The following is a 12,637-nucleotide window of genomic DNA, read 5'->3' as shown; positions in this document are numbered from 1 at the left end:
AACAGACAATTATAGTATTGATACTGATGATTATTTGTAAAGTATGTTTTAGTAATTTTTGATAAAAAGTTTTTTATTTCCTTGGAAATGTGCATAGCAAGACTGTCAAAGTAATATCCCTGTTTTTTCTCATCGATGTACACTGCATACCAATGTGATCCACTTCAATAAGGCGTATCCAGATTAATCAGAAGTGCAGCAGTAGGTTCAACCGTTACAGGAAGTCTGTTAATAGGGATTTCCCAGTAACACTTGCACCAGTCATTTTATCAGCTAGTAACACTTTTAACAACTCGTCCCTACACATGATGATGATTATTATTTTTAATTGTAGTAAGTAAGTAACTATCACTGTTATTCACATGCACACATAGTCATACACTTTCAGATATTCACTGTACAGTAATGCTTCATGAACACTGCATCTATATTGTCCGAAACTATGTTTATTATGTGCACATCTATGAATGTGAAAACTTAATGAAGTATACTTTGGACAGTCTATTTCTTCTAAATTTGTAACATTTCTTTGAAAAGTTTCTTGAAGAAAACACTTTCTAGTTTCTCCTTGTGTATATATGCTTGTAGTATCTGAACAATATGTTTGAAGTATTTTCTTAAGATGTCAATATTCTACATCGGCTTCGTGTCAGGTAATGCCATATACATTCTCACCTAGATACGTGTTTCTAATTATGATCGGCTCAGCTAACTTATTTAAAGGAAATGGTCTTTTTAAAATCCAGTTTTGAAGATAGGAAACGTCAGGATTTACAATGGCTAGCTCCTTTACAATAAACTCATCGTCATTATCGTCAAAAGCAGAGAAGTGTACAACAACCCTCATCGTACTCAACTAAATAAATTAGAAGGTGTTATCAGTATAAATATTTCTATCTTTGTCTACTTGTGCTAGGGAATCAAATTGTGCATACACAATGCATGTAACAGGTTCAGTTAAAGTTTCTGAAAACGATATTTTTAAATTTACAGGGGAATCACGTACTACATCCCATGTATTGTCATCTAAAGTTCCTGTTGGTGATAGAATAAAAGCATACAGAGCATATCTGTTTGGATATTCATCAAGAGTAACAGTATGCGAATAATTTTGATAATATATACCAGTACCTGAAATCAAAGTATAGTAACTTAGAAGGTATAAATCGTTATTAAAATCAGGGGTGAGGGGTTTGGAAGGAAATGATTTTGAGCCGACTTGTAATTGCCGTATGTTAACGTTAAAGTTTCGAAATTCAAAGGGATTAAGATGTGATTTCCCATTGAAGGCTGTGTTGGAGATGAAACGAATAACCAGGCCTTTAGGAACATTACCCAAGAGGAAATTATCATTGTTGTAAAACTTTACTTTTGCAGGTATAGTATAAGATCTTGTCTCCACTGTTGTGAGAGATAACTTGGCCTTTTCCGAAACTATTCGTATATTTAATTGCATAGCTAAATCTGCAGCTACATCAATGCGACGTACACGAAGAATAACATCCTCAAGTGCAACTTTATTACTTGTATTTTCAGGATACATTAAGCAATAACTATCTTTACTACCGTGTAATTTTACACGTAAACTTACTTTATTGGGAAGCATACGATCTAAACTTACAATATCAGTATGAAGACGTCCGTACATTTCAAAAGATAAACTATTTTTCACTTTATTAGCACGTTTTTGAAAACCAGCATTTGTATTATCTAATTTATTAACCCTTCAGAGGTCGCGCCACGGTCTTAAAGACCGTGCTGAAGAATTAAGTTACATAGATTACAGGTCACTGCGCTCATCTACCTATCACATTCTATACCTTCATGTGAACTCGTCCCCTACATATATAAACTTATTGTTTTCCTTTAGCTCTAATAAGTTTCACGTAATAAAGCTTTTGTTCACTAACTGGTATTTTCGACCTGCGTGACTCCTCGAGGTAAAGTAACCCAGTCGAAAGCACCGTGAGCGACTTCTCGCATTACTTAAAAATAGTACTGTTTTGTAACAATCTTTTCTAACATTGTTCGTTTATTTTAATGTGTTGCTGCCTTCTTTGTGAATTTAGTGGTATTTTTGAATGATGAATGAACGTAATACATGCGTAACAAAGAAGAAAAATAATACAAGCCACTTAGATAGCGTTGACAAATAAATTTTATGCCGTAAATGTACTGGCTAAACTGAACAACAAAATTCTGGATTTTCTGTAAGTTATAGAGAAGTGCGGCCGATTTCAAGGATGATATTATTATTATTATTATTATTATTATTATTATTATTATTATTATTATTATTATTATTATTATTATTATTATTATTTAAATGATCTGTCTGAAATAGAACTCAGTTCTATGTTGGATTCTGAGGATGAAAAAGATATTGTAGAAGAAGATATCATGACGGAATTATTTGGTGACATCATAATATTGAAATAGGTTACCCAAGTTTATCTGTTCTAATATGAAAGAAAAGATGACAAGACGTTATGGAACGTACGCTATCCTACCCTAACTCATAGGACGAGCGAATGTAATTTAGCATGTTTATCTGTAGTGAAATAGAGAGAAGATGCAGCAAATACATTATTTGAGGCATGTACTGTATTTCTTACGAACTCTGTGCTGTATGAAATAGATCCATATGCTAATCAAAGGATTTACGAAACAGTATTGCTGTTGTCTACCGAGAACATCGACCCACAATCAGAAGAGCAGAGAAAACACTTTGTGCATATTTTATAATTCTACTAAAGGAGCAGTGGACACTGTAGACGAGATCAAAGGACGTTGTTCAGTGACAAGAACATCGAAACGATTGACAATACTATTTTTGTTAGTCTACTAAACACTGGACTGAATAGTTTTATTGTGCTTGGACAGAATAATGAACTGGAATATAAATAGTTTGTGAAAAAGCTTCAAAAAATTACGGTGAATATTTGGAACGACATCTTCTAAATAAAATAAATCATCTGAACACAAAAGAGAAGCTTCACAAAATAACAGAGTTCAGAAAATAACACTGCTGCACCACCTACTAATGACAGAAATGCTCCCGGAAATGGTACCATTGTGACCTGAAGAAAAACAGGAAACAAAAGACAAATTGTCATCAGTGTGTATATCTGTAGAGAGCACACGACCTCGACGTGAATTGTAATATTTACTCAGGTAGTAACTTTGAGTAAATTAAGAATGAAAGTAACACAACAAAAGTACTGGAAATCTACTTTCAATCCAATCGTAAACATATCTCGGGTAAATTTCACTGCTCCTGGGGACTTTAATCCGCCATGCCAACACCTGAAATTACCACTGTGAGCGAGTAAAACGGTATGAAAATCTTGATTCTGAAGTTGAAACTGACCACTAGTGAAATAAAACCAAATTCAAGATGTTCAGTTGTGATCGAAATGTAGTATATATATATTCACTACTACCAACCGTTTTTTTGTGCTTCTATTACTTTCTATTATTTATTTATTAATTTTCTGAGTTTAACATGTTACAATTATGCATCGAGACTTAGGAAGGTGGTGATAATGAAATGAATAATAATAGCACAATCACGGAAGTGGGAGAAAACGAGAAAAGCTCGAGAGAACCCGAGCACACGGGTTTTCAAACCACAAAGCCCTTTTGCTAGGAGCTTAGATCGAACCAAGGAGCCCACTTACCAGAGCTAAACACTCTACCACTGAGCCACCGCGACGTATCATTTCCCTTTAGTTGTTGTTTGTTTATTGAGGGAATAGTAATAAGGAATAATTATATTATTGACTTTCTTTTCAAATAACCTAATCAATTTTAAGTGCGTGTATTTTGAAATATACACCGTATTCTCATTATTAATGAGCATATTGGACATACAAACGTTTCATAAGTACTTAACTTCATTTCTGTACTCCATACTACAAATGACAGAAAATACCTGTGGTTTTCTTCACGTATTGTTGGAAACTGTAATTACTGTTTTCTTCTTTTATGAAAGGAAAATATGTCATTAAATAAACTTCAAATGCATTAAAAAATAATGTCAAGGTAATATAAATAGTATTTTCAATATATTGTTTTCGTTTAAGTTTAGTTTAGCAGCACGGTCCAAAAGACTGTGCGCGACCTCTCAGTTACGAAACTAGGACGCGAATTCTGAAGGGTAAAAATGTTTTGCAGTACCTTTATGCCACATGGCACATGGTAAATGCATTTCAGATGCTTCATAAGAATAATTTAATAATGTTTCAATGTATGTACGATAAGGATAAGATCCTGATGAAGAACTAATTAATTTATCATTTAAAGAAATATCAATTTGACTAAACAATGAATGTAGGAAATTATTTACCGGTGCAACACTATCATCTTCAGTTAAAGTTGTACCATCAGCTTTTGTAATTTTAGAACGTACATAAAGATATAGATATGCAGGATGTATAAATTCCCCTGTTTCTCCAGCAATAACAAATTCAATAGGTCTTTCTGACAAGGGAAGAGAGGGAGATTATATATCGAAGTGGAAGATGGTTTACATATCAATCGCAAGCACTAATGACGTCTATTACGAAAGTGTAATCAAAAATTTCCGAATCGATAAATTGCGCGAGTTTTATGAATATACAGGGTGTCCAGAAAATTTGTTTTCACCCTTAGAAATCGCAAACGGTGATACAGAAACCAAAAAAAGGAAACACTAGTGTGATCATTTTAAAAATGCAACATATTAAAGCAAAAAGTGTTGTCCCAGGGCCACCCTTATGGTCCCAGGCGAGGTCTAACTCAAAAATGGCAAATGGTAAGCGGGTCAAGTAACATATCGTTCGAAACCTGTTGGGAAATGAAAGAAGATGGAAAAGGTCTCGACTCTCTAAAATTACCCTGTGTAAAATGGCGGCCGCTCAAAATGTCAGCAAAAAGTCATTGTAAAGTCTATGACCACCCCCCATAAATCGGAAATAGTGAGATAGATGTCATTTCAGAACTAAATTATTGAAAGTAAAAGTATTTGTCCCAGGTCCTCCACATTCTCAGACGGCGTTATACTCAAAATTTTCAAATGGTACGGGATGTCAAGTAGTACATCGTTGGAAAGCTGTTGTTAAATGAAAGCAGATGAAACAGGTCTGGACGCTCTACGATAACACTGTGCAAATATCCTGCCTTTTAGTTCTTCTTTCTGTAGTCTTGTTTTAGTTTGTTTTCACTCTATTTTTGTACTCAACGGAAAGAAAGGGAGAGCCTCTATTGTGAGATTCTACTCTTTGGAGGCAGTAATGTCTAAATAAATAAAGAAAGAAATATAATAAAAGAAAAGAAAATTAAGAAATAAAAGAAAAGAAAATTAAGAAATAAAAGAAAAGAAATAACATTTGACACTTTGAGTACAGAACTGATGTATAGTGTAGAATAGTGGTACTTATGCGCGTTGTCCGGATTATCAAGTCAAATGATAAAATGATTCAAAAATGTTCTTGCACCAGGAACAGCGAAGACGTGCAAATGTCTCAAAATGACAACAAGCGCCGATTACAAAATGGAAACTGATTGCCCTAGGGGAATCGAAATGAGGATGCACATTTTGACCAGCCGCCATTTAAGGTTTTTGATTTCTCTGCTTTCGGCATGTAAGGCCATTTAGCCCTTCACGATTTGAGGGATAATGTCCGTCTTGCCATTTAAAAATTCTGAGTACGGCCATATCTGGGAACTTGTGGAGGATTCTGGGACAAATATTTTTACTTTCAATAGTTTAGTTTTGAAATGATACACGTGTCTTCCTGTTTTGACATCTGTCTCACCGTTTCCGATTTGCAGGTGTGGTAATAGACTTTACAATGCGTTTTTGCAGACATTGTGACAGGCCGCCATTTTACACAGGGTAATTTTAGAGAGTCGAGACCTTCCATCTTCTGTCATTTTCCAACAAATTTCCGACGATGTGCTACTTGACCCCCTTACCATTTGCAATTTTTGAGCTGGGCAACTCCTGGTACCCTGCGGGTAGCCCTGAGACAACACATTTTGCTCTAATACGTTGCATTTTCAAAATGATTAAAAACGTGTTTCCCTGTTTTGCCATCTGTATCACCGTTTGCGATTTCTAGGGATGGAAACAAATTTTCTGGACACCATGTATATTCGTATAACTCGCACAGTGCATGCATTCGCAAAATCTTTATTACAGTTTCGTAATAGATGTCATTAATGCTTTCGATTGGTATATAAACCATCTTCCACTTTTATATATAATCTCCTTCTCTTCTCTTGTGAGGTTAATGTAGAAATAGGACGATATTCAGCATTTGTAATTGCTCCAAAAGCTGTTTGTGTCATTGGTATGAAAAAGAAATCAAATTCATTGTTACATTATTCAGAACTATCTGAATTTAGGAGCGCCATTATGAAAATATATCATTTTTAACTTTACGTTTTGTTGGAGGTTCAAACTTTACAATTGCAGGAGCCACTCACTTGCGTGACCGTCTCTTGCCGCTACCAGTTAGCAAAGAAATGGTAAAGGAAAACGAAATAACCTTTTAAAGAAACTACCTATGCCATGTCCCCTTTGATATACAGGTCCTGAAAAATACGGTATGCCACGTCCACGATGGTAAGTAACACGTCTTGTTCTCATCTTTATTATTTAGAAGATGCAGCAGAGCCTTAAAAATGTAGTGTTACGGTCAGTGTCCCAGAACGAAATGGCAAATTTCACCCTGCATGATCTTTTAATAGTATTTTAATAGTGTTAAAACAAAAGTTTGCAAGTGACATATAATGAACATCTTCAAAGGTAATTGTATGAACGTTGTCGTATTTAATATCAGAAATTGTAGCTATAAGTAATAATGGTGCTTTTCTATCACCTAAAAATTGATATTGTGTAAGATCTGTATAAATAAAAATTTGATGTGCATATCCGATATCTACGTATGGTTGTTTGAATCCACGAGATTCTTTAACAAGATCTGATTTTTCAGAAAAAAAAACCTAATTCTAAAGCTAATGTAGGCGACAATGTAACTGAGTTTACACATTGATCACATTCAACATGTACAATATTTGAAAAACTAAATCATATAAATCTTGACACAGCGTTTAATTCTTCTAGTAAATGATGAATGGATAAATAATATCCAACAATAATTTTACTTTTCATAGGATCTCCATTTTTAAATTTGTACCATATAACATTTTCACCTTCGGTAATATTATAACATGTTATGTTAATAGAATATGTATTTCACTTAATCCTACATGCCAATCCGATTCTGATAAACGAATATCGTTTTTAATTGATTAATAAAATCTGTTCGACTATTTGTAGGATACACATCCGCACTATCGTTTGAAACTGATGTAATATAAAAACTACCATCAATACTTTGAGAAATCAATTTCGTTTAAAGTGAAGTGTTAGGTTTGAAGTTCCATAAAGAAATGGTACTTTTAATCCGTGTTCATCTTTTAAGTTTACTTCTATCGTATCAAAATATTTCTTCTCAACTTTAACATAATGTGGTATGTGAAACACAAAAGATTTTTCATGGCCGTGTTGCACACAAAGTTTTCGAAATAATGGTCCTATATTTCGCTGTTGTTTTATAATATCAACGCACATCTTAATTGTATTGGGAATATTATAATCTAAATTACATGGAAATTTTACACGTGTTAATACTAAATCTACATTTCTGACTTTTGTGTATTCAACATTTTAATATCAAATGTATATTCATTAATAAATCCAAAAATATGTTGTAATCCTGGCGTAACCAATCATACATTGATCATGTAATTTTAAAGAATGTTTAATAACAATTTGATTTTTTATTTTGAAAAAAATATAACCTAGAAACATTTTCAAGAATCAACTGTAGAATAGATTCAATTGATGAATATCATGCTGGTGTTACTTGAACATGGAGACGTTCAACTTTCTCATCGATATGAGACTGACCAGAATCTGATGTAATTCACGTATTCATACTTGATGGATATCCCAACCATTATACATACATCCACTCATTTTTAAGTTTCAAGAATTTGTCAATTAGATAAGTTTTCTTTGAATTTATTATTAGTTTTTGTAATTCTTGTGCATAAAATATTCATTTAAATTCTTCACCATTCCAATATTTTAATTTATAAGTGACAGGATCGGATTTAATACATTTATCAACAATAAATATTTCTTGTGACCATTTAGGTAAGTATCCTTCTTGTAATATATGTTTATATTTACTAACACGAACATAATCACCCGGACTAAATTTACAAGTTATATTATTTTTATTCATTCTATTTCCGTATGTTTCCCACACTTGATTCTCTTTGCAATCATTTACTTTACTTTTAATACTTGAATGATATGAATGATTATAATTGCTTACAATTTGATCTAATACATTAATATAACGATAAGTGTTCTTTTGTTAGTAAAATTACGATACAATCTTTCTTTTAATGCACGTTTAAAACGTTCTGCTAAAACACATTTAATTTTGGAATGAACACTATAATGATTAATTTCCTGTTCTTTAAACAATTGTTTTACATGAGGATTATAAAATTCATCACTTAAATCTGTTTGTACGTTAAAGACGGGCAACTTAAAATTTTTAAGAGTTTTTGTTTTGCTTTTGCCATTTAAGGACCTTTCTTTCCTTTTTTCAACGGAACACAATAGGCATAACGTGAAAAAATATCAATAGAACATAATATATATATTTATAATTATTATTATACTTTGCAATATTTTGCATGTCTGCTAAATCAATTTCTAATGTTTCTTTTGGTGCACTAAAATAATACATTTTACGTTCAAAAATTTCACAAGCTGGTGCATGTAATGTATAAGCATCTTGAAAAGCTAACCATTTCTTAATTTTTGTTTTTAAATAAGTTTGTTTTACGTTGTAATGTTTGTATACTTGATAATGTATGAACATTGGAATAATCATTATATTTTTGATAATTTTGTCATTTTTTACATATATTATTTCCAATGTTTAAATAAATTAGCTACTACTATAGGACTAGGTGATTTGCTTACTTTACGAGATTATTCACTTTTGATGTTGGTGTGGTAATAGGTGTACTAATAAATTCTTTAGGAACATTAAAATCTAATAAATTTTTAAATTCACGAATACCTATAGGATTTCTTAAATAATTTCTTGTTCGAACAACCTCATTTATAGTAAGTCCGCTCTAATGGTATACAGTTGCTGTCCGATGCCGACACACCGCGGGTGGTGTAGGATGTCACCAAACTCAGTATGGAGGCTTATTTATGGCTGGGCGAAGGAAAGTCAGTGAGGGTGACAGATCTGCTGTTGCCACATTTTCCCTTTTGTGTTATTTCTAGAGGTCTTTTTTTAAAAAAATACAAAAAACCACATTGAAACATAATACCTCAGAATTTTGTATACAAAGAAACGGTTGTAAAACTGCTAATATATAGAGAAGTGGTTAGCGATTGATAATTATTATCCATATATAAGTATTACGTTTGTCCTACAGATTTCATAAGTAAGTTTTAAATGAGCAAATAGGATTCTTTTATTAACTAGTGAATCCGTAATGACTTTAAGAAACAAGCAATTGGAATTGTGCAGACCAGGAAATAAACCTTCATAATTATAACAAAAGCACAATGACATGAATTCACGGATATGTTCAATTCTAATTTATATTTCAGCCAAATGCAACTGGGACTTTTTTATTTTATACTTTTTCACTAGTTCCTAGAGTTTTTCCTAGTGTTGCTTTCATTCTACGTCTTTCCTACACGGTTAATTAAGCGTAATTTATTAATAGGATATATAGTATAAGACTAGTGTTGTTCCCGAAATAAGACATATCTTTTAATTTCGAGATGAGATTAGAAAAATGACCATTTTCGTCTAATTTTCGAGACTAGAATCGAGCGAGACGATAAATTTCACTAGTCTGGCAGGCAACTCTGGTTTATTCCAGTCTTAGTTCTCAAACTTTGTTTTAGTAATACATGAATCATAATAAAATCATAAGTTGATAGAATGATTGTACGAACACAGTGTAGAATATTTATCATTTTTATAAAGATACGGAAGTCTTACGCCATATACTCCAATGATAAATATGATTTGAGTGTTATTCCCTTCATGAACCTCTCGTTACGCTTAAAAATTCTGGTAACTTCTAGATGAAATTAAGACAAGTGAATATTGTTTCACAGTTGAAACTATGTAATACTTCCAAACAATCCGAATACAATACTTAAAACTTCGAAGTAGTCGGCTACATCTACAACTACTGGATGTAATAGAGGAATAATAACAAAGAAAGAATCTGTTTCTGAGTCCATATATATAAAACATTTCTCGCTATTCCTTACTGTTTTTGTTCTATGGCGAAATGTTGAAACCAAAAATCGTTAATTTGGATCATTTCCAGTTTGAATAGAGGATTAAGGGAGGGTATAGAAACTCTTCTTTTGACGCTGAAGAGATTGCAAGTGAAGTGCTTCTCAATGTCTTTTCCAGTTCTTGCTCTATGAAAATCAGCATTGAAACCAAAAGTACTATAGATTAAACTACTTCCGATTCCGATAAAGTGTTGTAAGTTGTGATTATATATATATATATATATATATATATATATATATATATATATATATATATATATATATATATATATATATACTCCTGAGACCATGAAGCGATTGCAGAAAAATGTTCCTCGCTGTCTATTACTATTTTTGTCCTATGGCGATAAATACTGAAACCTGAAATGATTATTTTTAATTACTTCTGGTTTTAATAGAGAGTTAATGTAGAAGACAGGAACTGTTTCTGGGGTCCTGAATGGTTTGCAAAATCCGCAACTCGATATCTCCTATTGTTTTGGCTGTGATAACTGACGACAGACGAACGGACGGACAAACACGTTCGGTAAGACTTCCGACACTTATGCATAGCATAGTTTGAAAATCTAAAAAATCAGGTCATAAATTTTGTATGTGAATTTACAAAATGAAACGAGACGAAGACATCTTTTTCGATAATCGAAACTAGAGGAAAAATTCTTCGAGAAGAGAGAAGAGACGTGACTTACAAAATTTAGATAAGGAAACCCATTTATCGTGTCGACTCGTGAACACTACTATATCAGACATATATCTTATTATATTGGTAATAGTATTCGGACTGTGTTACACAATAGGCTGCAGTGTCATCAAAATTGGAGAGTGCGTCTATTACAGTACGTTCCTTAGGTTTTGCTAGAGTCAATAGTTACTATTTATATAACGCTTATATTCTTTGCTATAGTATTTAATCAGTGTTCAAGGGAGACGTTTATGCTTATTGTCTTTAGTTTCCAGGAAAATGTTTACTTTATCTGAGTTACGGGAAAGTAAAAGAAAAGTGTGTTGTGAATTTTAAAAAAAATCACCGAAAAAAGGAAGAAAAAATAATCACTGTCCATCCCTTTCTTGATAATTTGAAAAGACATAAGGCAACGTCCTACAAGCATTGATGGATCGGTTTTAGCAGCGGGAGAGTTGCCCGCTGACGTTATTTGAGTGCTGTTTTGCGGTTTTTTGGGAAAGAGACCATGCCTTTGAGTTTCTGAAACTGTATAAGAGGATAGTGAACAGAGTTTACTAAATCTATAATATTTGAATCTGGTAATGTTTTCCCTTGGATAGTACTATACCACACTTATCCCATTCAATTTTATCAGAACTTGTCAACTGTTTTAATAATAGATCTGTTTTCCTACAAAGTGTTTTCTGCACTGATTGTAATATGTCTGATAGAAATGATAAAATAGAAGTATTGTTATCATGTTTGAAAGTTGATGAGGATTTTTCTTCTTCTTCTTGAATGGCAGGTAAAGTAAAAGGTTTATGTGACGATGAAATATACTTTAAATAACGATGCAAAGCTTGTTGATATAATTTCCACTTTTGTTGTACACTAAGGGGTTTTAAAATCTTATTCATTTCTTCATCTAAATTTGATTAATGTGAATCTATGGATTTAAAATTGGATTGAATTTCATGTACAGCATTTTCAGGAAATAAAATCATTTTACGTAGTTCTTACATACTAGACGACTAAAAATACTACTTCCCACTGCTGCAAGAAGTAGTCCCAATATTAACGGTAGTAACAACTTTTTCCTCAATGCCGTACGCTGCTGAGATAAAGCACGTAAGATATTTTATATGTCCATGTAAACGTTGCTTCTGACGAGAATTTAAAGGGATGTTTCCTTTTATTGTGTTTATAGCTACTTGGGAAATTGTTCTTATTAAATCCCTGAAGCATTTTGTAAAATTTGTTTTCGTTTTGAATTCTTGCATTTGCACAGAGCACGGACAGTGTTGTAGTGTTGTTTCACCTCCAACATCTTGATGCAGAGTAAACATTTTACGTCTTTTACGTTAGCGTACACATACAAGAATTCATTGGGAAAAATATTTGTACGTATTCGGAATGCATCGTTTGTTTACTGTGGAAGTCATATCATAAATAGGTGTGAGGGTTGCGTGTTACTTCTTGGAACACATTCACAATTTGTTTACTATGCCGAGGCATAATTTGCCTAACCAAATACTGTATTTGTAATTTATCAGGAGGATTTT

Source organism: Thermobia domestica, chromosome 1 (genome assembly GCF_964235325.1).
Source record: "Thermobia domestica chromosome 1, izTheDome1.hap1.1, whole genome shotgun sequence".
Classification (NCBI taxonomy): Eukaryota; Metazoa; Arthropoda; class Insecta; order Zygentoma; family Lepismatidae; genus Thermobia; species Thermobia domestica.
This window is presented reverse-complemented; position numbering follows the sequence as displayed.